Source organism: Phyllostomus discolor, chromosome 6, assembly GCF_004126475.2.
Source record: "Phyllostomus discolor isolate MPI-MPIP mPhyDis1 chromosome 6, mPhyDis1.pri.v3, whole genome shotgun sequence".
Classification (NCBI taxonomy): domain Eukaryota; kingdom Metazoa; phylum Chordata; class Mammalia; order Chiroptera; family Phyllostomidae; genus Phyllostomus; species Phyllostomus discolor.
In genome coordinates, this window is record NC_040908.2 from 85668649 (window position 1) to 85696190 (window position 27542).

General features: G+C 44.7%; 1 long non-coding RNA gene across 4 annotated transcripts; it reads right to left on the reverse strand.

Annotated features, from left to right (window-relative positions):
• Positions 1 to 1790: 1790 nt before the first annotated feature.
• On the reverse strand, positions 1791 to 27542 carry LOC118501196. Of its 4 annotated transcripts, none has more exons than XR_004903815.1 (3): positions 27074 to 27542; positions 11406 to 11535; positions 1791 to 5323 (listed from the first exon to the last, which is right to left on the reverse strand). It is a non-coding gene; the product is annotated as an uncharacterized LOC118501196 (long non-coding RNA). The 4 variants fall into 4 exon arrangements; XR_004903816.1 differs by lacking the exon at positions 27074 to 27542 and adding an exon at positions 22466 to 22919; XR_004903814.1 differs by lacking the exon at positions 27074 to 27542 and adding an exon at positions 14635 to 15417 and having other exon boundaries at positions 1791 to 5320.

Consider the following 27542-nt stretch of genomic DNA (forward strand, 5'->3'; position numbering starts at 1 on the left):
AGACAGAGCTGCCTCTCCCTTTCCCTTTCCACCTGTCCTGCATTCCTGTCCCTCTTCTCTCTTTCCCCTTTCTCCAGCTAGGTACTTCTCCCTCCCCTCGCCCACTCAGGACAAGATGTACAAGGCTAACATGAAAAGCATGCTGGGCCACTACTATTGTGTAGGTTGAGCACAGACAAAAAGATTTACACTAAAATCCTCGTGTTGCTTCATTCACCACGTGTCCCAGCCAGTATTTCTGTGGGGAGAGGAGGCATTAGCCCTCCTGTCGGCCTGAGATGAATGGTGAGAGAAGTATAGACACCTGACTGACAGCCTGCCAGCTAGACGCTCACACATTCAGGCTTGTGTTTCTAGCTCATCAATTCTTCTTTAACACAAAACAAAAATCAGTAACAGCTCACTTCAAATCTACAACTTTCCCAGTTTGGAAGTTTAACTTCTAAGCCACCTTTAAATATGAGGTCCTAACTCAGGCCTCAGGTCCGGAGCCTAGAATCCCTCCACTTAGTCTATGAACAGCCGAGAGCGAGTCTGTTGAAGCTGGAGCCCCAGACGCCTCCGAGAGCAGTTTCCACTGGAATTTGTGGGCAAAGGCTTCGGCCTGCTCTCATTCTGGAATCTCATTTCATTTCTGCTGTGCACTTCACAGGATGGTCAGTGTGACAAACGGTCTTATCTTTGTCTAACCTCTGTTGGACCCATGCTTGCTCCAGGGTTTAACTTTAATATATGGCTTTAGTTTAATAGCAAAGAGGTTCTCCTAAAATGTCAGATAGTAAAACGCTGAGTCATTCACCAAGAAAAAGCTGCTCCTGAGTAGAAATTAGAATCACTGGGGCACAGAGAAGAATGACACATAGCTTCAGTCCAAATAGACGGAGATGGGGCTGAAGTTCAGATTAAATTTGGAAGGTAATTCTGAGCTGCAAAGGGACTGTTTGCTCTGAAAGACAAGAATGAATCTGCTACAAGGGTGGGGCATCAGTTGAAATATTACAGCTCCTGAAGGTAGGGACAATGGTGTGGATATGACATTCAACATTTTATGTACTTAGCAACTGACTGACTTTCCTAAGTGAGACAAAACCATGAAGACAGGCAAGCCAACAGAGTTAGAGGTGTAAGAAGTGATACAATCCTACCCATATGCCTAGAAGACTCTTATTTTTGCTGTATAATTGTTTTATCTTTATAAGTGAATTAAGCTCCCCCATAATAATTGTTTCAGGCAGAATCATTGAGGAACCCTAAATTCACCCTAGCCAGTGTGGCTCAGTTGGTTGGAGCATTGTCCCTTAACCCAAAAGGTTGCAGGTTCAATTCTGTCACAGCATGTGCTTAGGTTGTGGGATCAGTCCCAGTTGGGGCTCGTACAAGAGGCAACCAATTAATGTTTCTCTCCCTCTCTCTAAAAAAAAAAATTAAATAATTAATTAATTAAAAAATACTTATTAATTACACAACTAAAAATAGTTACTTTACAGTAGAGAAACCTGGCTATCCCCACCCCTAAGCGAGAGACTAAAGTTAACGTCAGAGTTACCAGACAGATCACGTGCCTCCTGACGTGATGCTCTGGGAAGCTCACAGCATTACTGGATGCTATCCTTGCCAAAAATGCATAACCTGGCCCTGGTCAGTGTGGCTCAGTTGGTTGGAGCATCATCCCATAACCAAAAAATTGCAGGTTTGATTCCCAGTCAGGGCAGGTGCCTAGGTGGTAGGTTCCATCCCTGGTCCAGGTGTGTGTGGGAGGCAACCACCTGGTGCTTCTCGCTTGTGTCAGTGTTTCTCTCTTTTCCTTCCTCTCTCTCTAAAAGCAATGAAAAAAAATGTCCTGGGTGAGTATTAAAAAAATTGCATAACCTGGACTTAAATCAGAAGGAAACATCACATAAACCAAATTAAGACCATTGTAGAAGATAAATGGCTGGTGTTTTTCAAGAGTAAAAAGGTCTTGACAGACAGATGAAAACTGAGCTGTTCCAGGTGAAAGGAGACTAAGGAGACAAGACAATTAAATGCAACAGTTGGTCCTACATCGGATCCTGGACTTGGAAGGGGGCAGTAACGGGAAAACTTGCAAAATCTGAATTAAGCCTACATATTAGATAATACTACTATGTCAATGCTAATTCCCTGATTGTGGTTATTTTATTCTAGGTTATATAAGATGTTAACATTTGGGGGAATCTGGTGAAGGCTGTATGAGAATTCTTTGTACTATTGTTGTACCCCTTAAGTTGGAAATTAATTCAAAGTGAAAGTTTAAAATAAATAAAACTTTAAGTGAATTAAAGGATCTCAATTTAGCAATTATAAGAATGAAATAAGGGGACCCTTGTTCTGCCAAGTCCCTACTCCCCAGTCTCAGAGAAAAAGAATTTTAGTAACTAGTGAAAATATAACAATACTACCAAAAATATATGAAACCAGCTATATAAATAATGAAGCAGACATCATGGGTTTCTTTTTCCTGTAATTACATAAAATCTGCAAAATTTTCATCAATGTGAGCTTTGAAGGTAGAAGAGCACAAAGTCAGGTGGCATGGAGCAAAATCAAGCCGGCCAACACCCCACGTGGGAGCCAGGGGACCCTGACTGAGTTTCTCTTAGCTCTGCATCCTCCCTTATAAAGTGGATGCATCTCAGTGCCTGTGCCAAGAGATAGGAACAGGTAGAGCAGGGCCTGACAATGCTGCCCCTACCTGCACTGGGGAGCATGCTGGGTCACTTGCCTGGCTGGAGGGCACAATGGCCCAAGGAACCAGTCTCACTCTGGCCCAGTCACATTTATAGTCTCTGGTCTCAGTCTCCAGGCCTCCCTCTAGGGCTTCCTCACCCTGCCTGGAATGGGCAAGAGTCCTTTGCACAGAACAAGCAAGCCTCACACTCACCACCAGTTTTGTCATTTGGGACTCTGAGCTGCCACCCCCTCAAGTCACTTCCAGGCTCAACGGCATGCTCCCTGCTATCAAGCTGGTATACTAGAGGTGCAATTTACATTTTACATCAACAACCTGGTGCCACATGTGGCAAAGGCAGAGACTGGTGACAGATCAATGACAATGGGATCTGGTAGGAGGGGAAAGTAGCCAGCATGGGCCCCACCAAGCTCTTTTTTCATGCAGACTGAGGTGGGAGCCTGCAAGGTGCCCCCATTCTTCCAGGAGATCACTCATTCATTCCCCATTCACTGCACTCTCACTCGTTGCCACCAGCTCATTCTCAACCCTCTAGAGCACCAAAAGAAAATTGCTTTTCATTCCTGAGGAGGACATAAAAGCACACAGGTCCTCTGGCCCCCGCATTGCCTGGCTTACAGGGCAGGCCCAGGCAGGCACTGTTTTGTTCGTGTCTGCCCATCAAAGTCACTTCCTGACCTGGCTCTTCTACCTCTTAGCCCCTTCTCCTATCTACCAGTCTGTCCTCTGAGGGCAAATGGAGAGCAGTAAGGCTGCTTCCTAGTTCTGGGGTGCTGCTCACCCTCTCCCCAAACAGCTAAGCCAACCAGTGTTTGTGGAGCACCTCCTGTCAAACAAGCCACAGCTGTCAAGAGGATCTGCAAAAGGCTTTGTCGGCAGGCAAATTGACTTGCAAGCTCTGGTCCTACAGCTTGCTAGGTGTGTATTTTACTACCCTTTCTAATTTCAGTTACCTCCTCTGTACAAAAGAGAAAATAATGGGTACCTTGCATGATTGTTCTGAGGCTCAAACGAAATGATATCTACAAATCACCCAGTGCAAGCTATGGCACACAATGGACAGTCAGTAAATGTTTAGCTCCAACCTCTTTAATAATATAATTATTGTTAATTGAACATACCAGTCTCAGATATGGGCACTGTACCTACATTATCTCATGCAACCTCATCATAGACCTATCAGGCAACAATCTTCATTCCCTTACAGAGGGCAAATAGCTTGCTCAAGGTCACACAGGCAGAAAGTGGCAGAGCCAAGACTCGATCCTTCTGATCCCAAACACCAGGCTTTCTGATCTTCACAGCATTGGCTCCCTCCTGCTTTTCCACACATCAGAAATGAGCTGATAGCAATGAATGGAGTGACTAGGAGGCACCAGATCCTCGAACCAGAAGCAGATGCAGGAAAGAAGCCCTGTCCAAGACCCACAGCTACAGATCTTGAGGTGGAAGGGAAGGAGCACTGTAGCTCAAAGTACAATCCCACAAACTGACGGAGTCTCTACCAGCTTGGTTGGGGGGTGAGGTACGAGGGGACCAGGAGTCCATCTGGCCAACAGCACAGGTGGGGAACTGGTTGGTTGACACTCAGAGCCCTGTACAGTTGGTGTTAGGGAGGTGTGCTGGTCAGATACCTTACTATTCAAAGAGTGGTTCTGGGACCATCAGCATCACCTGTGAGCTTATTAGAAATGCAAAACCTCAGGCCCTCCCAGTCCTCCTGAATCTGAATCTGATGCTAAACAATATTCACAGTGTTCCATATGCACATGAAAGTTTGAGAAGCACTGGGTCAGGAAGTAGCTAGTCCTCAGCCACTGCACTGGGGAAAGCACAGAGCCATCATTCTCCACCTTGGCTGAATATTGAACTTTTAAAAGTCACAATGTCAGGGCCAATCTAGATAACTTAAGTCAGAGTCTGTGGGCATAGGACGCAGGTAGCAGTGTTTTAAAACTTCCCAAGTGGGCATGAGAGTATGGTTGTTAAGAGAAAGAAATCTGGAGTCAGGTTCCAATTATGATATTTACTGACCAGGTAACCTTGGGCATGTCACCTCATGTCTCTGAGCTCCAGAGTCCTCAACCGCAGAGCAGTGACAATAACAATATCCAGTGTGGGGGGCTGTTTGTAAGGGTCTGTGACTCAGGAACCACGAATGTCCTCACAAACCATACAGTGCTATCATGGCGGTACCTCCTCATTTTGTTTTTCATGTCAGTTTCCCTGCAGCTCAAAACCAGAGGAAGTGAGGCCTCATTTCTTGTGGTTTTGTCACTTAATTTAACCTTGATTCATCTTCACGAAGTCCCTAGCAGGCACAGAAGAAGACCATCCACTGGATTTACCTCACTTGGTGCTCATTGAGTCCCCTGCCTACCCTGGTATGTGACTCACTGAAGCGAGAGGAGAAAGGGCAACCAGATCCGATCTCCCAGGCTTACAATCCAACCAACCAGTCAGCACTTTTAGCTCCAAAGTCTTGTCCAGGATGTGCACAGACGTACTCATCATGTGGGCTGGGGTCAAGAGTGCTACTTCAATCTCCACATGAAGTCTCTTCCTTGCAGCCATATCAGGATGAGTCAACTGCAAACTAAGACAGAAGTTCTGCTAGAAAGAACAGGAAAAGATCCATGTTCAAGCATGAGATATCAGGTGGGTAAGGATCAGGTTCAGAATTTTATGCTTAATCCCGGCTCTGCCTCAAACTTACCTATGCCATTAGATGAGTTGTTTGACATTCTTTCTCAGTTCTGACCTCTCTTCCTTAGTCATGCTACAAATCTCTACTAACCATTGGAATATTGTCAGAAAGTTATGAATAGTCCATCCAATGTCAATTGATAAAGACACCTTATATTTAGAGATAGTGGATTACACATAAAGTACTTGATATATGGTAAACAAAGTGTTATTACGCCCATTTTATAGATTTAAAACTGAGATTGGGGTCCATTGATAAAACTGCCCAAAGTCTTGAAGGTGTATGTAAAAGGCAGTGTCAAGAATAAAATCCAGCCCTGATCAGTGTGATTCAGTGTGCTGGGCATCATCCCTAAAGTGAAAGGTCTCTGGTTCAATTCTCAGTCAGGGCACATGCCTGGGTTATGAGTTCCATCCCCTAGTGGGGCACATACAAGAGGCAACAATTGATGTTTCTCTCTTGCACTGATGTTTCGCTCCCTTTCTTTCTCCCTCCCTTCCCCTCTCTCTAGAAAATAAATAAATAAAGTTTGTTTTTTTTTTCAAAGGATAAAATCCAGGACTTCTGGCTCCTAGGCCAATGCTGTCCCACACTGCTCACTTTGGTTAAATTCCACTAAATGTATCCATAAGAAACATGTTTCTATTTCTACCTCCAAAAGAAAAAAAAGGCATGGCAGCAAGTGTTCCCTGTCCAGTTGTGACTGGGCCTGCTTTAGAATCAAAGGGACAGTTTAGTTTCTACATAAAGTCTCTGCCAAAAAGAAGATTTGCAAAATACGGATTTCATATTAAAGAGTCTTTCTGATTAGAGGAAAGTGGAACTCCAAGGAGAATGTAATGGGAGACGGCTGGAGAGGCAGGTGTGCAGACTTATAAATTATTCAGCAACTCCTCACAAGAGCCTCCCAAGGCCCCCAGCTTACTGGGAAGACTGGTGCTCCATTCTACCCAAGTAACTCAAGGCTGAGAGGAGGGTCATGGCCAGGTGCTCCATCTCCACTTGGGACAGAACCTATCGAGCTTTATTCCAAAGGCTGAGAATAGTAAACACCTTTAGGGAGTCTGCCCAGGCCACAGTGAGCCTCTTTCTCTGAGAACTGCCTCCCACTCTTTATGTGGAACCAGCAGTCTGCTTGTATCACATACAGAGCCTCACTCAGCCAAGGAGAGGCATCCAGCCACCTGAACCAGGTTAATTGAAAGAAGAAAAGGAAAACTCGGGAGCTAAGAGGCATCCATTTTACCCCATGATCAAAGAAACAAAGTCACATGTGCATCCTCACCAGGCCTTTGTCTACAATTAATGTCTCTTTCAGAGGGAGCAGAGGACAAGAGTAAGTGAAGGGTCTGGGTTCCTAACAGCTTCCGAGGTCCAAGTCCCAACTTTTAAAAAGCCCACTGTCCTTGGAGTCTGTAAGCTACTCCAACATCCCAATATACTCTTTTTTCCTTCTCTCTTCTTTCTTTCTCTCTCTTCCACCCCTTTACCCACCAACCCCTACCCTTACTGGCTATAGTTAGTTTGTTATTAACAACCCAAAGAACCTTGACTAATACACCACATAAGAGAAATTACCCATCATTTGATGACTGTTAGGCACAGCTACATGCTACCGAAAGAAGTCTCACTCTTGCCTCCTCCAAAGGTCCACGAGGTGGAATTTAGAAAAGTATCTAAAGACAACTTTGGACCCAGTGGATGCTTCATGAAGTGGTTTAAGGCAAACAGAATATGATGAATAAGTAAACTGAGCTAATTCCTAGACCAAATTTTTTAAAATAAAATAAAATCAGGTCCACTTAGGGTTTAAAATGGCATCTGGCTAGATGTTCCTGAGGAACTGTCTCCAAACCACTCCTTAATTTGTTCATGACACAGAAAATGGGCAAAAATTCACAATAGCATGAAAAATGAAGATTAACCAACAATCAGGTACCAAGACCTGGAAGGAATTTCTATCACATAAATAAAGCTAATGCAGCTGAGCTGCACAGAGACAGACAATCCATGTCCACCTTGTGAAAGAGAGTAGCCCAACCACCTGAAAAATGACAGGAGGACTTTGCCTAGCTCCCACTTTCTACCCCCAGTTCAGAGACCCAGGACCAAAGCAAAGAAAAACCTGGCTCTCTACAGTGGGTGCTACTCTTTTGCCTGTTATTTCGCCAGAGAACTGTTCTGTGTCCTCCAACCTACCTATATCCACTCACAGAATGCAATTCCTGGAAAAGCATGGAGCAGGAACTAGAAGAGGACTAGCAGTGGCACATCACAATTTGAAAGATATTTTTTCTACACATGATGCTTCATAGGCAGGACAGACACAGTTGGTTCTAGAGAGTGAGATTTCACACACTCTGTCAGTTCTGAATGATAGAGAACAGGCAGGAGATCCCACATTAGTTCAGCGAGCTACACAAGATGAATTACATCAATTCTGGACACTGTCAAGGAGCTGTGCACCTCAACTGGCACTCCAGCTACAGACCTAAGGAATACAACAGTGAGGAAAACCAAGGACAATCCACACTCCTCTCTGTTAGCAGCACCAAGTCCCCATAGAGTTCTACTTGCATAAGGGTAAGTAAAGTGAGGAGGGTAGCATGCATGGGATGGAGGGACCCTCATGGGGTCTATAGAAAAGCAATGCCACATACTGAAAAGAGAATATTGCCCAGAAGACTGAAATAAAGAGTGTGCCTCTGAAGATGATTTGCTATAGAAACCAGAAGGAAATTTCAGGAAATTGACATCTATAATATAAAAAATATTACATGGCCCTATGAAGTTGAAATGGAAAACAAGCTGAGATAAACTGATACCAGGATAAGCTTCAAAAACTGCCACCTGGGATGACATCTTAGGATCTCACAAAAATGTAATGGGTGAGAGCTCATTTGTTTATGCTAAGCCTAATTGTGGTTCTTTTAAAATAAATAATGAAACAGACTTTTAGGTCACAAGAGACAGCAGCTAGTTTAAACAGTGGAGTTTTCATCTAATTAAAAGAAAACTGACAAACAAAATATAAACAGAGTCATGGATACATGGAACAGACTGATAGCTGTCAGAGAGAAGTGGTGGGCACTGAATGAAAGAAGGGGAAGGGATTAGCCAAAGACCATATATATGCATGACCCACAGCTGGGTCATGGCCAGAGGGAAGGGGGGGGGGGCTGGGTGGAAGTGGGCAAAGTGGGGGGAAATGAGGAGATCTGTAATAGTGTCAGTAATAAAATTAAATAAGGAGAGTTTTTTAAAATAGTTCATCTAAAACAAACATTAAACAGTATTCAGTTATTATCCACCCAGGTGACAACTCCTTGCTTTTGAGAGTTCTTCTTTTATCAAATGTCTAAGCAAAAGAACACTACACACCCAATTGAGAAAGATGTTATTCTGAAACTTTTTTGAAAGAGATGATGGGAATGTTAAAATCCAATAATAACTAGCATTGTGCTAAATGAAATAAGCCAGTCAGAGAAAGACAATTACCATATGATTTCACTCATATGTGGAATCCAATGAACAAACTGAAGAAACGAAATAGAGACTCACAGAGAGTGGGCTGTCAGTTCTGGAGAGATTTGAGGGAGTGGGTGGAAGGATAGAACAAAAAAGAAAGAAAAAGAGCTCATGGACATGGAAAATAGTATGGTGATTGTGTGGGGGAGGGTAGAGGAGGAAGAGGGTATGGGGGGATAAATGGTAATGGAAAAAATACAATAAAAATGTGGGAAAAATCCAATAGTAACTTTATTATCTCATTTGAGATAGTTTTATTGTCCAAGTTACCCTCTTTTATGTAATAACAGTAAACAATTATGAAAGCAAAAGTCAGGGACTTCCAGCCAAGATGGAGGCATAGGTAGGAATACTTTGCTTCCTCACACAAACAAAAGAAGGGCAACAACAAATTTAAAGTAAAAAAATAACCAGAACTGGCAGAAAATTGAACTGAATTGAAGTCAGACAACCAAGGAGTTAAAGAAGAAACATTCATCCAGACTGGTAGGAAGGGTAGAGATGGACAGCCAGGTGGAGAAGACTCGTGGCAAGAGGGCAGCAGGAGGATCAGGGTGGGTGAGGCAGGGACTTGGCAGAGCAGGTGAGTTGGTGGCTGGTGGAGCAGGCAGTCCCACATTTGCATGTAGATAAACCAGGAGGAACAGTTGGGGAGTGAGACAAACTGCACAATCCAGGGTTCCAGTGCAGGGAAATAAAGCCTCAAAACCTCTGAATGAAAAAACTTGTGAGGGTTCCAGCAGTGGGAGAAACTCCTGGCCTCACAGGAGAGTTCATTGGAGAGACCCACAGGATCCTAGAATGTACACAAACCCACCCACTCAAGAATCAGCACCAGAAGGGCCCAATTTGCTTGTGGGTAGTGGAGGAAGTAACTGAATGCCATCAGAGAGCTGAGCAAGAGGCATTGTTCCCTCTCAGACCCCTCCTCCATATACAGCACCACAGTGCAGTGACCTGGGTTGCCCTACCCTGGTGAATACCTAAGGCTCTGCCCCTTACTACACAAAACATGTGCCTAGATAAAAAAAAATATATATATATAGCCCAAATGAAAGAACTGATCAAAGCTCCAGAAAAAATACAACTAAGTGATGAAGAGATAGCCAACCTATCAGATACACAATTCAAAACACTGGTAATCAGGATGCTTACAGAAATGGTTGAGTATTGTTGCAAAACAGAGGAAAAGTGAAAGCTATGCAAAGTGAAATAAAGGAAAATGTACAGGGAACCAACAGCGAAGGGAAGGAAACCAGTACTCAAATCAACAATTTGGAACAAAATGAAGATATAAGCATCCAACCGGAACAGAATGAAGAAACAAGAATTCCAAAAAATGAGGCAAGGCTTAGGAAACTCCAGGACATCTTTAAACATTCCAACATCTGAATCATAGGAGTGCCAGAAGGAGAAGAACAACAGCAAGAAATTAAAAATTTATTTTAAAATATAATGAAGAACAACTTCCACAATCTGGTGAAGGAAATACACTTCCAGGAAGTCCTGGAAGCTCAGAGAGTCCAAAAAAAGTTGGATGCAAGGAAGCACACACCAAGGCACATCATAATTACATTATTCAAGATCAAAGATAAGGAGAGAATCTTAAAAGCAGCAAGAGATAAGGGGACAGTGACCTACAAAGGAGTTCCCATAAGACTATCAGCTGATTTCTCCAAAGAAACCTTACAGGCAAGAAGGGGTTGGAAAGAAGTATGCCAAGTCATGAAAGGCAAGGACCTACATCCAAGATTACTCTATCCAGCAAAGCTTTCATTTAGAATGGGAGGCAGATAAAGTGCTTCCAAGATAAGTTCAAGTTCAAAGAGTTCATCATGACCAAGCCCTTATTATATGAAATGTTAAAGGGACTTATCTAAGAAAAAGAAGATAAAAAATATGAACAGTAAAATAACAACAAACTCACAACTATCAACAACAGAACCTTAAAAAAACAAAAATGATAATGAACTAAGCAAACAACTAGAACAGGAACAGATTCACAGAAATAGAGATCACATGAAAAGTTATCAGTGGGGAGGAGGGATAATGAGAGAAAAGGTACAGGGAAGAAGAAGCATAAATGGTAGGTACGAAATAGACAGGGAAACGTTAAGAAGAGTATGGGAAATGGAGAAGCCAAAGAACTTATGTGTACCACCCATGGGCATGAACTAAGCTGGAGAAATAATGGTGGGATGGGGGTGCAGGGCAGAGGGGAAAAGGGGGAAGGAAAAAATGGGAGAACTGTAATAGCATAATCAATAAAATATAATTTTTAAAAAAGAAAGCAAAATTGAAGGCAGTTCTCATAGATATTTTGTAAGAATTTGTGAAAATCTTTTAGAAAAGATACATAATGATTTAAGAATGTGTTATTACAGTAATTTCAGCTGCTGTACAAATACACCCAACACTTGTATATTGGAAGAAATATAAAGAAGTTGATCTGTCACTTACAAAGCAGCGCAAGGCAAATGTTCCCAATAGCCAAGAAGAGCTCTTCACCATTGGGCACCCAGGGTAACCAAAGTTCTGCCATCTTCATCATGTGGCCTCCAAGGTTGTTGTTGTCATTTCCTGGCACTCACTAGAATAGGGGCAAAAGAGAATCGAGGAGAGCTCATTGAATGCTCTTATGGGGAAGTCTTGTAAGTCACAGACATCACTTGGATTAATATTCCATTGACAAGAACTCATTCACTGGGTTAATATCAAGGGGCTTCAGGACTACAACGAACAATTCTGGTCTCCCAGAAAACATAGAAAGGAAGCTGGTTTTGATTTTTTTTTCATTTCCAAGAAGATAAAATTATCAAACAATAATCAAAAGCCATATGTAAGAGCAATAAATGAGTGGAATTTACACAGCAGAAAATCAAATAAGTAATTATTTGATGGCAAACTTGAGAAACACTTTCAAAATGCAGAGAACATGAGCAAAGAATTGAACCTATCATCTTTTGCCTCTTCAAAGATGTCCGAGTTAAGTCTTACAGTCGGTGGCATCTTACAATCATTGTGGCCCAGGGAGCTGTCACAGCCAGGTTGTCAAGTCCTGAACGTGAGAGAATCTGGTCTCAGCTGTTCATGTTGTGAGGACTTAATTGAGTTATATACATTGTTGTGATTACATGTAAGTTTAATTGCCATTTAAAACATCTTTTGAAAGATTACACTGTGATTTGGCATTGAAACAAGAAGTTATTGTGTATGCAGAAAGGCGTGGAATTAGAGCAGCAGGATGTAATTTGATATTACTGAAGCAAGTATCTGCTATTGGAGCAGTGACTGAAATTCCTTTTTTTTTTTAAGAAAAAAAAATTAGTGCTTTACCAAAAGGAAAAGGAAAGGAAAAGAAAGTTATCCTTAAATAGAAGCTGTGTTTGTTTTGTAACTGAGATGCATGCAGAAAGGATTGCCTATCACACACCAAACAATGCAGCTAAAGTCAGGAGAAACTACCAAATCTCTCAAAAATAGATGATATATTTAAAAACAAGAAAAAATCTGGTGTGAGCTATGTACCAATTTCACAGAACTTTAATTGTGGCATTAGAGCATAGTTTAATTGGCAGCAATTTTTCTTCCTTATACATAACATAATAGTGTTTCTTACATATAATCAATACTGTCTTAGATTCAATAAAGCACAATGATTAAAAAAGAAGATGACAGCTATAAAAAATGAAGACTAGAGATTCAGTGTAAGTATTATGTTTCTGAAGAAGAGTCCAGAATGATCACAAGATAAGTAATCACTGAAGATATAATTAAAGAAAACTTTCCAAAAAACAAATGGAAGAAGGGAATCTGAGACGAATAAAATGGGCTCACTAAGTTCCAGGTAAAAGTAACTAAGAGAGACTCATACCCAGAAATATCTTCACAGGTTTTTAAATTTAAACAAATAAAAACATGTTTTATACATCCAGACCAATAGAGAGAAAGGGAGAGATGGAATATCCATGAAGGAATACAAGTCAGGCTGACCTTGGTCTCTCTTCAACAACCATAGAGCAGTATTGGCCAGACTTCTTGACGTGGAGAAGATTTAGACTCAAGTATTTTACTGACAGGTAAGTTTTGGCTTTTGAGAGGAAACAACAGAAAGAGCTCAAAATGTCTGCCACTCACATATTCTTCATTTAAAAATATATTTCAACTGCCCAAGTAATGATTTTAAATTATGAGCTCAAGAATGGGAAAATCAAAATATAGAATAACTAGCAGTGAGCACTGGAACCAATCAGACATAGAGATAGGTATAAAATAATTGTTTAAATACAGTTACAAGACAGATGTATGTCAAAAAATACTCTAGAACCAGGAGACATACATCAAAAAATAATTTAATAATAACCCAGATCCAAACTCATATTTAATTAATCAACTTTCAGGTAAGAAGGGGGAACAGAGGGAAATAAAAGTATACAAAAGTCTTCATTCTACAGATCTGTGAGCTTTAAAATACCATTTTATTTTTTACCCTACTGATTAGAGAAATATTGGCTGATGTTCATAACATTATTTAGAAACCTATTACATATCATAGTAGATCACTGACTTTAAAAAGATAAATAAAACTTCACCCCTGTCTGAAGGAATTTAGTCAGAAGACCTCTAGCCAACACACAGGATAGATTTTAATTTGTTACCAGAATATTCCTTGAAGAAACCCATGGAGGATCAGTGTTCAAATAATGCTTAGATCTTACTGCATACCAATATTTTCTATTCCTTCTTCTAAAAAATTCCTAAGTCTGATGGGAAAGGATGCAGAGTTCTTGTTTACAGGCTGGCCTTGTTCAGCAGCATCACTGGGGTCACCAAGAAAGAAACACTCAAACATTTGGATCCTGGGGAGCTCTCCCTGGTGACCATTGTCACACACATGGCCTTGAGGCTTAGGGTCAGTGCACACCCCAGAGGTTTTCTCTCCACTATTTCAGTTAACGCTCACACCAGCCATTCAAGGAAGTACCATTTTCCACTTTTACAGATGAGAAAACAAGCTCAGAACTATTGTTTTCCAAAATTACACAGCCAGTAAATGGATGGTAGAACGGGATCTCCAAGCCAGGAATTTCTGGCTCAAAATTTCATCACACCATACCATTTCCCTAATTCAAAGGAACAAGGGAGACGGAAAGGGCCTGAGGAGACTAATTTTATAATTTATTAAAGTATCGATACAGGTGCTTCCTCTTTTACAAAATAAGGATGCTGCCATGTACTCAGCTAACCACACTGTGTTAGTCCCTCATTGGTTCAGCCTGCTGGAAGACGTTGTGGGTGGGCAGGGGCTGCTTCATCTCTCACAGAACCGACAGGAGACCTTCCCAGGGAGCGCTTTGGTCCCTGGGGTTTGACTAGCAAGTACCAATTAATGTGCTTTCTGTCCTCTTTGTTTCTTGACTAACCTTTCTCTTGCCAGGAAAGATTAGATTAAGTCATTGATTTACCCTTAAGAGTTGAAGTTCTAATGCATTGCTCCTTCCCAGGACCTTAAAGAGGGGACAGTACTTAAAGGAATGCATCTTCAGTACAATTTTAGCCACCGCCAAGGGAGTTATTTTTCATTCCCCCTTACCCTCATTCCACTCCCCACCCCAAATTTTCCACAGCACACCGTATCGAGACAATGGTTCACGTGTGTACGGAAGACCTTGGCTCGTGTTGGTGTTACCTAACTCACTGTCTTGCTCCCCTATAAATCCTGTGTAGAGAACAAACCATGGCGCAGCTTCCAGACCAGCTAACCCCTGGAAGGCGTCTGTCTTCACGCCCAGTGGCTCCTTTCAGCTTCCCAAGACGAGGGCGTTCCCCCGCGAGGCCCCGAGGCTCTGCGGCAGCTGGCAGGCCGCTGCTGCCACCTCTTGGCCTCCTTTCTCCAGCTGCGCTCAGCCGTCTCCCGCCTCCCACCCCACCCCAAATTCCTCTCCAGGAGTCTGGGGTCTGTGGGCCCTCAGCTGGCCCGGAGAACTACGTGATCACTGGGCCCCGGAGGGATGATGACTCTCCCCGCAGGGGCTTCCTTTCGGGCCACTCCCGCTGGCTCGGAGACCAGACGCGGGCGTGAGCGCAGGCGGCAGGTGCCTGCTCCCCTTACCCGCTTGGAGATCCGGAAACGTCACAGTTACTCCGAGCCACAGCCTGCTGGCCCCGCCCCGGATGCCCAATAACAATCAGGTCCTCCAAATCTGGGCCATCCTTGCTGCCTAAAGGAACGAGGATTAGAGTAGAGATTTTTTAACGCAGATTCCTGTGTCCGGCCCACTGAATTAGAATCTCCAGGGCAAGGACGGGAAACTATTTTTGCCAAGTTCCCCAGGTGATCCTAAAGGTGAGATAGGCAGCGACCCACCCAGTTCGAAAATCTACATGATCTTTAGTGTTACCTGTGCACACACAACACTCCTGAGGCTGTGAGAAGACAAACCACCAGTATCAGGCCCCCGCGCTTGGAACGAGAAAGACTGCACTGAGAACGAAACACCCTGCCCAGGGATGGGCTTCCAGCCTTCTCTGTTCCCCACAATTTTTTGCACAGCCTCCTAGGCCAAAAGATATATCTAAGTGTTCTAGTTATTAAAACCCAAATAATGTAATAAGTTTACTGAATAACTATTAGAAAAAAATTAACAGAAATTGGGGGAATATTTTTATTGTATTCTTAAATAACTACAACTACTTACTAATGGGATGTGGGCTGGTTGGGCACAGCGCAGGATCTCACACCTTGGAATCGGATTAGACACCACCACCTTCCTTTCCTATTCTATAATGATTTTCCCAAGGCACTTGATTTTTATCATAGCAACCACCACGAAGCCAACTTCCCAAAGATAGGATGTCATCAAAAAGCGTGCAAGGCAATCTAACGGTGAAACTGCAATCTAACAGTGAAACGGTGAAACTGCAAACTATCCTGAACGACTTATAGTTTGCTTGGAATCAAACAGATGTTAAGAATTGCCTCAAACACTTAAAATGTCCTTTGGAGCCCCTGCAACTTCACTGGAGGCTCCAGGGCAGCACAGAAGATGAGAATGTGTGTGGACTTAGGCTTCATTCACAACTCATCTCAAACCACATTCCCCAGGGTTCCAGCTGCAACAACCTTCCTTCTTCCCTTGCATGTGCCAGCTGCTTTCCCTCTGCAACACGTTTCCTCCCTGCTGTTTTCTCCACCTTAAACGCTCTTCCTTCTCCAGGTCCTGGCAGAGCAGACTCCTTTGCAGCCTTCAGGTCTCCCTTCAAATATCACCTCATGTCATGAAGCCTTCTGGAGCCTCCCACAAAATCATTCTCTTAAATCAGCCATTTGCTTGTCTTTGTAGCTCTTATCACTATCTGAAATTATTTTATTTATTTATTTATTGGTTTACTTATTTTTGTAGCTATCAGAATGTGGGTTTTACAAGAGCAAGGACTTTTGTTCATCACTGTTTCCACAGAAGCCAGAACAATGCTTAGGAATAAGTAGCAATCAATAACTGTTGAATAAATGAAGGTACCTGCCACCCCCAACCCACAGAAATAAAGGCATGCAGAAGGTGCTTTACATGTGTTAATCCCTTTGCTTTTCATGGCAACTATTCAAAAAGTGATATGATTAACCTCAATAATAGATAAGGAACTTAAGATTCAGAGAAGTTAAGCATTCAAGCCTGCACAGCTAAAATGGCAGAGCTAAGATTCAAATTCAGGTGTAGCTGACTGCCTCCAAGGCTGCTTTTCATAAAACCACACTGCCTTCCCTGGACTTTCATTATCTGCTCAGAAAAGCTGAGGCAGTGGCAAAGTCAGGACATGGAGCCTGGGGCTAACTCCCAGAGTCTTCGGAGAGAAAATGGCCAGGCTGGAATTCACTTCCTAGAGGCACAGCCACACACCTCCAGCAGACACCAGCAGAGGTCTCCTGGGTGCTCTGATTCCTCCAGCCAGGCACACAGAGACCTCTTGAAGATGTATCTCCTGGCCTGGCCTGTGTTCCGCTGTAAACGTAATGACACCTGTACTGGTGGCTGCCTCTCACTGCCAAGGTCCTGTTGGTCACCCCAACAGGTGGCGTTGAACACGCAAGGCCACAAGGCCGCAATCAAGGCTGTGTGATCTGATGAACACGTGGTGTCTGACGCACCTCACGCTCAGAGCACTGCACTGGGCACTAAGGGTCCTTGAATGAAGTGAGGATTATCAGGGCACACTTATCTGCAGTCTCTGGGGAATTTTAGGTTCTCATGGGGCCCTGGGAGGAACTGTGAAGAGGATACACAGGCCAGACTTTGGGCTTCTGGACACTGAGTTTGAGACCCTCCTATGAAGGAGAGGGCCCTTCTCCTTCATTCAAATTTGGGCTGTCTAGTCAAGGGACCTGTGCTTTGTCATTTCCCCCTCTTTGTATGGCTCGCTTTTACTGTGTTACTATTAATCTGGTGGGCCAGGCAGGAAAACAATCCACCCTTCCTCTCCTCATCTTTGCATTCCCTTCACCTGGCCCAGCTTACTCCTGCTCCAGGGATCCTGTCTTAGCCCCAGAGACTGGGCCAGGTACCTCGTCTCTGTGTTCAAAATACCCCACGTATAACTAGATTCTGCTACTGACCACACTGCATTGTAATTACCTGTGTGTGGGTCTGTCTCCCTGACCAAACTGTGAGTTGTTTTGAGGTGGGAGTTCTGACTTAGTCACTGTTGTCTCTTCAGCACCATGCCTGGTACATAGTAGGTGTTTACTAAATATCTGTGGTGAATCAGTTACTGAATTACCAGACCACACGCTCTGATGTGTGTTTGGGAAGGTGCAATCACCACAATTCTAGTTTCTGTGCTGTCAGCATCACAGGGTCTTTGAAAAGACCTTGGAGGTCATTTAGCCCAATAGGTGTCCTGAGGTCCCTGCACTGGCAGCGTCAACTGTTAAAATGACAAATGGCAAGAGAATGACTCCCTGGGAAGGACTTGGCCACAGGCTACTGTCACTTCCTAAGGCTCTGAGCCTGCCTCGCTGACTGGAAGGAACTGTTCGCGCCTCAACTTCACTATCCTGTGCTTTGGGTGGGAGCCCAGGGCACCCCTGCGCTCTGCGTCAAGTCACCGCCGAGAGTGTCCCTCACGGGCCTGTCTCATCACCTCCACCTGCAGCACAACCCCAGCCTCCCTTACAGCAAAACTAGCTTTCACAAAAAATTTCAGAAAAGCAGGTAACATGAGACTGGGGACCGAGAAAACCCCAACATGCAAGAACAGAGGAGGTGGCTCCTGACAGCCAAGTTTCTAACTGGCCTGCCCTGAGAGGCCACCACCCAGACTCCTGGGGATCGGGGCTCTAGCCAGGAGGCTCAGCCCCTGACGCTTTATCTGTGGAAAGCATGGCACCCCTTTCATCATGAGCCGGAAGCCCGGCTGGGATGGGAAGTGCAGCGACCCCTGAAACCACGAAGAGAGAAAAAGGTTCAGGAGCAAGGCAGTCTCCCCACTGCCCGTGGAGAAACAGCGCCTTCGCTGCAGCAGAACTCGGGCAAGAGAGAGAGCACGCATTTAGGAAACAGGCTGCCACCAAGAGCTGACAGGCAAGGTCACGGGGAGCCGGAGACAGAGAGCAAGGACGGAAGAAGAGACAGGCAAGCTGAAAAGAGGTTGAGAATTTATGGGAAAAAAATGTATTTTTATTTTTTTTAACTTTTATTATTATATTAGAAAAAATAAAGAATGAGATTTCACAATCAGATTTTGCCATTGATGAGAATCATGAGACCGTGAGAGACCCGTTTGAGAAGCTGGGAGGGAATATGAAATTCTAATCGTCACTGGTAGCTACAAGGCCAAATCACATTTACCTTTAACCCCCAAACCTGAGCACCTGAGGCTGAGGTTCTGGTGTCCAACCAATCTGTCACCACATCCTGCAGCCGTGTCCGACAGGAGCCACGGCTGTCTCCCAGGGGCTCAGGAACAAGCCCCTGAAGTGGAAGCCCTCCCACTTCGGCTTTCCCATCAGGCCACCACACTGGTGCCCTCCCCCAGGCGCCCCCACCGCTGCCATGCTGTCCCCGCCCTGCTCTGACTCCTCCTTCGGATCCACCCTCCGCCTCTGGGCCTGAGACCCGCTCCAGTTACCAAGAACTTCCTGCAGGACTGGAGGTACCGAAGGAGCCTATGTAGGTCCCAGTTTGGCCCAAGGCCCCTTCCCCACCTGCCCCCCTCCTTCTCGCCCACTGTCACAGGACCAAGGGTCGTGCATCTCCACCACCGGAAACACAGCAGGCCTCTCCGTGCTTTGGACTCTGAGTCTGGGGTGCTGCCTCACCCCAGTCTAAGGCCCGCCTCCTTGTTGCGGAACAGCAGTCGGGGTCCTGCTGCAGCAGCCGCCCTCCAGGCAAAGTTCCAGAGGCAAAGGTTTGTAATAAAGGAAAGAGTCTTTATTCAAAAGCTTCACGATTTTTGGAATAACAGCTTTCCACATGCATTAGTAACTTAAGCCTATCAATTAAGGCTAAACTCTTTAACTCTTAGTTCTTCTATCATTCCCCCTGTTAGTTTTAATTATCTTATTTCCATGGGGTTGGTTTACAAACTAAAACAACGTAAGATACAAAAGCTACACAATTTTAGAAGAATGGCAGGCTTCTGCCTCAAAGCCTGTGAGGAACCCGGCCGCAAGGCAGCTGCCCCCACACCACCTCCCCACCCTCCTAGAAAATCGTCTTCCATAAAATTGGTCCCTGGTGCCAAAAAGGTTGGGGGCTGCTGCTCTAGAACACCCAAAGAATAAACTGCCACCCTCTGCCAGGCCAGCCCAATCCTAGGCTGTGCCTGGACTTCCTTCCCATACAAAACACCGTGTGTTTGCAGGCAGCTGCGGCACAGTCATCCAGGCATCCTCGAGGGAAAAGAGCCCGAGAGTCAGAGAGCCACAGCCCATCTGACAGCCTGAGAATGCATCTTTTACTTTGAATCATCTTCCCTGGCTGGTATAGCTCAGTGGATTGAGTGCCAGCCTACAAACCAAGGGGTCACTGGTTTGATTTCCCATCGGGCACATGCCTGGGTTGCAGGCCAGGTCCCCAGTAGGGGGCACAGGAGAGGCAACCTCACACTGATGTTTCTCTCCCTCTCTTTCTCCCTCCCTTCCCCTCTCTCAAAATTTTTAAGGTGCCTTCAAATCTTCTCACCCATAGTCCCACAGGCTCTGGAGGCATAGTTCAGTTTCTCAGCCAATCCTGTCTTAGGCAGGATTGCCTTGGCAAACTCCTACAGTTCCCTCTACTCCTCCCCAGTGATCTGATCAGATTTCTCTGTATCATCCTGAAACCAATATACACCCTAGATTGCCCCCTTCCATGCCCTTCTCTTCCTGGGGACACCACTGCCACCCACCCTGCAGTCCTGATGAGCGTGAGCAGTACCTTTCCCAAAGCCTAGCTGACACTGTTCCTAAAGAGAGAAGCCTGTTCCGGCTTCTCTCGTGTGGGAGAAGCCAGAAGCTCAGCTCACTGAGTTGAAAAAGCTCAGTCCACATTCCTTTTCGTGATATTTCAATAAAGGTTAAACTTGGGGGCCAATCCCACCAAAGTTTCCCTTCCCGTATAGATGTAGTGGATTCTTTCCTCAAAACTACCCGTAGAAAATGGGAGCCCTTGAGCTTCATAGCACAAGTCCACATGGGCTGGCCCTGCGGTTCTGTCTAGCCCACCCCAGGCACTGTGTCACATTCAGTCCCTCGTCCCATCCACTTCCACGCCTCTGCACAGCTGTCTTCTGCCTGGCGTGTCCTGCTTTGTGTGCCTGCCTGTCTTCACAGCTCAGCCCAAACACTGCCTCTGGGAGCTGAACACACAGACCCAGGCCTGCTCTGCACCCCTCCCCACGCCTGCCCGACTCCCCGCAGGTGCTCCAAAGGCTTCTCGACTAGAAGGGGGACTGAAAGGGGACCGGGAATAAATTTCCTTGAGCTACCAAATTCTGTCTTCTCCTTTTATAGAAACAGAACTGCAGCTGGGCACTGGCTGCCAGGAAAGGACTACATTTCTCAGTGCCCCTTGCTTCCATGGGACTAAGTTTTCACCATTGGACACTGAGCAAAAGAGACACATGTCACTTAAAACACCTCTGTGTTCTTTCTGGATCCCAGTGTTAGGCAGCAGTTCCAATGCCCTAGGGCATGAGGCTGGGTTCCTGAATGACCACGTAGAATAAATGAGCTCATCTGCTCACCACAGACTGCTAACTGAGAGAAACAAACCTCCTTTTTTGGCCACGCCCACTGTGGAGCTCTTTAAGCCACTGTGTATTCTTAGCTGTTTTTCTTACAACAGCTTGGCCTCTCACCCTAACTAATAACAGGAGCAGGCAATTTCCTGGCATCAGTCATACCTTGTTTCAGCTCACAACAGTGATATCCTCTAAGGATCAACTTAATACAAAGTGGTGGATAAGAGCGTACTGAGCACTCCAGGGAGTAACTGCAGTAAGTGCCTCCCCAGTGCCTCCCCCGCCACCACCTAAGAGACACACATGGACTCGCTCTTCTTTCCAACAGTTACCCACCTCTTTTCCTCCTGCCTCTTGCTTCACCTTTTCCCTGCCCTTTGAGGCACAACAGAGGATCCAAGAGAAACTGACGCACACTCAGTAGCAACACTAACCAGCTGAGTGCTCTTCACCAAGTCACCTGCCTTCTCAGGGCACCTTTGCCCTCCTCTCTGATGAAGGGCTGGATCTGACCAGAACTGCTCATGAGAATCACCCAGGGAGCTTTTTAAAATTGAGATGCTGAGTCTCATGCCAGACCAATTTAAACCAAACTTCGGTGGGGCAGGAAGTCTCTAACGTAAGCATTAAATTCCGTCTTCAGGTTGACCTCATCACACCCCAGAGCCTAGTGGTTCCGATCACAGTGCAGCTCGGCCTTCAGTGGACTTTGTGTCTTTGCTAGCCCAACACCTAGGGCAGTAGTAGTTGTCACACATAGTAGATGCTCACTTTTCCTTCTGAGAGGTTGCTGTCATTTTAAATAAATCTCCATGTTTCCCGCATTTGATTTCAGAATGCATGAATGAAACTTTCTCTAAGAAGAAGAAAAAACACTAAATTCAGTTGCTTTTTACTCCTGTGGGGTCTCCAACAGATTGGTGCAGGAGAAAGAAAATGGGCTTTTCATCTCAGCTCTTCCCCTCCCTTGCTGTGTGCTTTGGGCAAGTGACTTATTGACCCCACCTCTAACCAATGTGGCCACTTCAACTACAAAGTAAACAGCATCCTGGAGTAATGAAATATCCACCCTGCAGTGGCCCTGGCTGAACCTCTGAACCTGGCTGAACGTCTTTATAGCTAAGGAAACTGAGCCCAGTTTCCTTAGCTATAAAACAGGAGCAAAAATCGCCATGACACAGATTCGATGCAAACATATAAACAGTGTATGTCAAACAGCGTAGCACCTAGCATGTGGGAAGTGCTCAATAAATGTCCATTTTCTCCCACTTCCCCCCTGAAAGTTTTCTGCACCCTCATACCCATGCATTTGTGTCCTGTGAATGGGGAGAGCCACTGTTCCACAGCCACATGAGATCCTTGCAAGGACACCTCCAGACGCAAGGCTGGTGAGAGGCAGGCGAGGATCGGCGTGGTTCTGGCAAGGCAGCCACTGACACAGCAAGTTTTGCATTGCCCAGTTCTGAGGTCTCCTTTCACCTCCAAGTCATAACAGGCTTGTCTGGTCACTGCAACAGTTTTCTGGAAGGTGTCGATGAAGTGTCTTGAGGAAGTGGTATGTTTTCATAAATCCGATCAAATCTGTTCTGTCTACCCGCAGCAGGGTGCCACCTCCACCCCCTCTCTCGTCTGCCCTAATGTGACATTGTCTCTCATCAGCCAACCAATCAGCCTGCCCACAAGGTAAGTCCTAATGGAACCCATCCCAGGGACACACAGTGTGAATGGGAAACACAGCAGGAAAGATGGAGAAGATAAATACTACCAAGAGATGTCCTAAAGCTTCCATTCCCTGGGAGCTGCCAGCCCCCTGCACTGCAAACCAGACTGCCCAGCTCCCTACAAGGGCTCCCACTTACAGCAGCTACTTATGAGCTTCCAGATAGACAGCCCTATGCTGTGCCACACTCATCGCCCTTCTAACGCAACCTGCCTGCCCTGGGCCCCTGCTCCAAAGGCAACCCCAGGCCATTCTATTTTGTATCACACTCTCCCTTGCCCAGATCATTGCAACAGGAAGCAGCCCCACACATGGCCAATTAGTCGGCTGGCCAGAGACTTTTAATGTGGCCTAACATTAGAAGACAAGAGGGCAGGGTGGTGTCAATTAGATTTTGTCTCAGGAAACAGAACTGAAAAATGCCTCCCCCCTAAATAAGTCCATTGGTGGCAAGCACCAACACTTAAATGTCTTGAGGTGAAGAGAGATGCCAGAGGGACCACAATAACGTAAGGATAAATTGGAACTATGAATAAGCAGAAGCTATGATGCAGACAGAGGGCAAATGTGGAATACCAACAAGGGAGCTGGACATCAGCACATAGAGAATGGAGACCCACAGAGAGAAGGCAGGTCACCTTATTGGGGACAACTAGAACAAGGACCTCAGGCTCCTGCTCTAGTGTGACCTCTGTGGACAGTTTTCTTCCCCTGATGTGCCACTGTCATTATGACTTCCTCCTCAAATTCTCTCTGCTAGCACGAAAAAGTCTGTTTGCTGCAACTAAGAGAACTCCAGTAAGACAGTTAGCAAGTGGAGATGGACAGAGAAAATCATGAAAGGAGCCAATTAGTAAGGGAACCACCTAAAAGAAGGACAACTATTCTGGAGTTTCTCGAAATAAGACTAATTAACACATGTATAACCATTTGCAAATTTTGGCTTGGAAAATGTATGAGAAACATGGAAATTGAAGCCAAGCTTGTGCGCGCACTCTCTCTCTCTTTCTCTCTCTCACCAGTCACCGTTGCAAAGTCAATTCATTTTCATTAGAAAGCCAGATGGGAGCTTTACAATCTACAGCTCACACCCACATCTCAGTGGATCGTCTTTTTTTGTTTTAATTGAATGTATTGGGGTGACCTTCAACTGTAAAGAAATCCTGGAGCAAAGAGCGAAGGGAGAAAAACATCTTGAAATACACCCTAGTGGCCACTAGAGGGAGGTGCTTCCTTGTGAAACATGTCGCAGCCAGTTACCCATCAGGGAGGATTCCTTCTTAGCAGAGACCAGAAGATGTGGGGGTAACTGGTTCCCTTTTTCCCCCCCGAAGAGACGTGAGGAGGCAGCACACTCTCGGGAACCAAGTGAGGTCTTTCCCTGCCTTGGTCGAAACAAGGCTGTGTGTCACAAAGTTCATGTTTTCAACCAGAGTTCACGCAGAACCTAGCAGCAGGAGTGGGTGGGGAGGTGGAAAGAGGGAACCAGGAGAACTCCAATGCTGTCTCAAAGAGCTGAGAGGACACAGGGCACACCTACTCTGTGCTGCCTTGAGCAGCAGAACAGGACCAACGTGTGAGAGCTATAGGGACAACTTAGCTGCTCAATACAAGAAGGGCTCCTTGCAAACAGAGCTCTCCAGCCATGAAGTAGGTTGCTGGACAGAGAACTAATCAAACTGACTGTGACCATATTCTGGGTGTGGTATAGATGGGACACCTGCACTGTATGGAAGGTTGGTCTCATGATCTCTGAGATTGCTTCTAACCCTTGAGTCCACAGGAAGGAGAGAGAAGTGATTATGTTCCCCTGCCCTCTGGGAGGCTCTTTGCTAGCCATACCACTAGAAGCCACCAGAGAACAGGGTTGCTCTGGAAGAAGCCTTACCATTGAGGTTTTCAGGGCCAAAACTTGAGAACTAAATGCCCACCCTGGACTAAAAGACTACCTGTTAGGTCAGGTTAGCACAACGGGTCTGGCTTTGTTGCATCCCAGCTGCTCCAAACACATTGCAAAGACAAATAAAATATAAAAAGGGGGAACCAAAAGATATAATACCTCCAATCACCAGCCACCAGCATAAGGACTGTTTCCAGACCAGAGGTTCAGGAAGCCAAGAGGAGGAACTCTACACAGGCGTAATTGAACACATAGGAAGAAAAAAAATCCCAAATTTTCCCATTCCAAATAAGCCTGCAAATCCAAACTTACAAAACACATGAAGAAATCAAATGCTAAGCATAACAGAAAAAAACATGAGCAATCTGAACATGAAGCAATCCAATGAAATCAGTTTCAGGAAGCAGTAAAATAAATATACAGAAGTGCATTGAGAATGTTCCAGAGAGAAATGAAGGTATAATGTCTGCCATACAAACAAGGGCAATGGCCAAGCAGCACATGCAGCTGGCCCACTGGAAGCAGCACCCACCGGGTGCTCACAGAGAGGAGCAAGAGGGCATGTGGAGGTCTCCTAGGGCAGCACAGAGAGGTTGAGCACGCCAGACATCAGAGGGACCATGACTCTCAGACTGAGGGGTCTCAAAACTATTGATTAGGTATATATCAGTTTCTTCCTCAGACAACCAGAGGTTTGGGATGTGACCTCAAGTATGATGTGGCAGAAACTGAGATCACTGTTCTTGGTGGGAGGTAGCACCAGTATTCTTGGATGGGATCAAGGCTGAGGTCCAAGCTTGGAGGTTGCAGGTATATGACTTAGCAAACTGGTGACGGGGACCCACGGTTGAGGAAACACCAGCTCCTATCCAGCCAGGCATGATGAGCCACAGGGCTGGCATCCAGCCCTTGCTGTTGATCAGGACTGAATGTGATAAAGACTGGGCCAGATCTTATGGATCCCTGCAGGAGTCTTTCCCTGGGAGGTTCAGGGGGAAATTTAGGAGACTTAAGATGTTACTGGTGATTCCAGTGGTTTGAGGTCCACACTTAAAGGAGTCCCTTTCTTGAGACCTATGTACTCAAAGGCAGACTAGTATAGTAGAAAAAGCACTAGCTCCAGAAATATGACACCTGTGACTAATTTATGTATAACATTAGGCAACTCACTTTCTCTCTCAGTGCCTCAGTTTCCTGAACTATAAAAGGAAGTTAAACAAATGATCCTTAAGGTCTCATAATTCTAACATAGATGACTTAATAATTCACTTCTTTCTTTTTTCTTTCTTTTTTTTTTTTTGTTTTATTGATTCTAGAAAGAGGGGAAGAGAGGAAGAAAGAAAAGGAGAGAAACATTAACATGGGAAAGAAACATCACTTGGTTGCTTCTGGCATGTGTCCTGACTGGGATTCAAACCCATGACCTTTCAGATTGCGGGACAACGCCCAACCAAATGAGCCACAGCAGTCACGGCAATTCTTCTATTTTTTCATATAAGCCCAGGACCATTTATTTTCTATGGACTTTGTTTCTGATTAATATTAATATCATTTTATAGTGTCCATTGTAGAAAATTTGACAAAAGGAAAAAAAACCCAAAGAAGGAAAAATATCACTACAATATCACTAATCAGAAACAAATGGCTGTTTTGCTGTAATCTCTACTGGTCTTTCTTTTACTGTGCAAATATACTTGTCTCTTTTTTTTTTACAGAAATTGGGTAATAATACCCACTACTAACGGAGCATGTGATACACATCAGGCTCAGAACTAAGAGCTCTGCATGCATGTTACCAATCCCTGCAGGGCAGACGGCCATGCCCCCATCTCACAGAAAAGAACACCAAAGGCCAAAAACTTCCAGAATTCCAGAATTTCTACCAGACTAGCTTTCTGAGCTGGTTTTGTGTGATTCTTTTTTCACTTACTTCACCTTTAACATGTTCTCATTTTTCAAATGCTTTCCTACCATACTATCTAAGGTCCTTCAAGATATCAAATCACATAGTCCCTTACTGTTAGCATTTAAGTTATTTCTCATTTTTGCTATCATGAACAATGCAGTGATTATCTTCTTTTCCTGTATGTAACTCTGCCCACTGAGCTGTAACTACTTACTTAGGAGGAGTTCAGAGAGACTGAGGGTCTAGGTCAAAGAATGTGTGTGTTCTTGAGGCCGTCAAAAAATAGTGCCAGGCTGTCTCCCCCCTACATTGAGCAATTATTCCCCCTTTAACTGTTTATAAAAGTCCCATTTACCTGTAACCTCATTAATGTGGGGAATTACCTTATTTTTATTCATCTTTGCTGATGTCAGTGAAATTTCTTGTCAATAAAGTTGAACCTCTTTCTAATGCTATTAACCATTACATGATTCATTGTAGTAAGCATTTCTTATACAAATCCTTGAGAGATATGAGAGAAATAAAGTATCAACATGAAAGAAAGCAGAAATTAATCTTAACTCATTTAACAAAATCAAGCACCTAACATTCACAGCACATGTCATAAGCCCCGCAGACATGAAAATGAGTAAGGCGTGAAAATGAACAGTCACTGCGCATCTACCCTGCGCTCGACAGCAGGCGTGCAAAGTATCATGAGAGGCACACCCAAAAGGTGCAATACTTATCCTCCAAAAACTCGCAATCTAGTTGGGGAGGGAAAAAACCAACATACAAGAAGCTGTTTTAAATATATAATGATTTCTCCCTTCCCTGTTCTTTCATGGAACAACCTTTCAATCTCCATTACAG